Source organism: Suricata suricatta, chromosome X (assembly GCF_006229205.1).
Source record: "Suricata suricatta isolate VVHF042 chromosome X, meerkat_22Aug2017_6uvM2_HiC, whole genome shotgun sequence".
NCBI classification, from domain to species: domain Eukaryota; kingdom Metazoa; phylum Chordata; class Mammalia; order Carnivora; family Herpestidae; genus Suricata; species Suricata suricatta.
The window spans coordinates 152320-153796 of NC_043717.1; positions in this window are offsets into that span (position 1 = coordinate 152320).

The following is a 1477-nucleotide window of genomic DNA, read 5'->3' on the forward strand; positions in this document are numbered from 1 at the left end:
ACGGTGACCGAGCGCAGGGAGCTGCCTGCTGGGGCCGGAGGCGGCCGTCCGGCGGCAGCGTCACCCGGTCGGGAAGGGGCGATCTGGGGCCGGGGAGCGCAGAGCCGCGGGGCACAGGGGTGCAGGGGTCGGGACGGAGCTGCCTCCGGCGGGCGGGCCGGGAGCGCCCAGTCCCGGAGCCCGGGGACCTGGTACGCCGCTTGCTCCGGAGCCTGCCGGTCCCCGGGAGCCCCGGAGCGTCCCCGAAATCATGCCGAAACCAAGGGGGCCCGCCTGCGCCGCGTCCCTGTCTGCCCGAGAGCCGAGAAAATAAAGCGCACACCGTCCTCCGAGCCGCCTTTTCACAAGCGACGTCCGGAGTTTACACCCTTCCCGCCACTCTGCACAAGGGGAAGGACGCGCATGCGACGCAGCTGGCGTTCAACTTATTTTCTCAGACTTTTCAACTTTATTTTAACAGAGACAGAGAAAGATGGGGGGGGGGTGAACGCGAGCGAGTGCACAACCTGGGGAGGGGCAGAGAGGGGAGACCCAGAATCCGAAGCTGCCCCAGGCTCCGAGCTGACAGCACAGGGCTCCACTCGGGGCTCCGGGGCTCGAACCCCTGAGATCAGGACCTGGGCCAACATCGGAGGCCTAACCGACGGAGCCCCCGGGCGCCCCGAGCACACACTGTGACGGAAGGCAGACGTTCACATAGATCACGTCAGAGGTCACAAACAAAGCAGTAACATAGCACGAAACGGAACCTGCAAAACATGGCAAATAACCAATGTCGAAACAAACGCCTGTGGGGCGCCTGAGGGCTCTGTCGGGTGAGCGTCCGGCTTCCGCTCAGGTCATGATCTCAGTCCGCAGGTTCGAGCCCCGCGTTGGGCTCTGTGCTGACGGCTAGCTCGGAGCCTGGAGCTGCTTCATGCTGTGATTCTCTCTCTAGCTCACCCTCCCCTGCTCATACTGTCTCTCTCTCTCTCTAAAAATATATAACAACAAAAAACATTTAGAAACGAAAGACTGTCCGCTACACAACGTACGTGACGTCGAACACGACGTACGTAATAGCGTAACGCACGCCGGAAGAGGTACCACGTCCGTCACGCAGACGCTGTGCCGACGCGGGGGGCGGGGGGCGGGGGGGGGGGGGGAGTCAACTTAGGTGAAGGCACAGGGTCCCGAGGACCGCGCTGCAGTGACCGGTCCTTGGAAGAGAGGGGGCAAGGAGGCCGCGCACACGTGCACACGCACGTGCTGCCGGGACACCGCCCTGGAGAGGCCACAGCGGGCAGTCACTCCTGACGCGGGGCGAACGCCCCCGGGCGATGTGAGCGCGGTCACGACGGCAGTGGGCTCTAAGGGAACCCCCTGGGCCCCGGAAGGTGACTCGTAGGTGCACCTGCTATAGACGGAGGTGCTGCTGTGGGTACTGAGGGCAGAAGGTGGGCCCAGAGCGGGGACCCCCGGACACCCGCACGGAGCC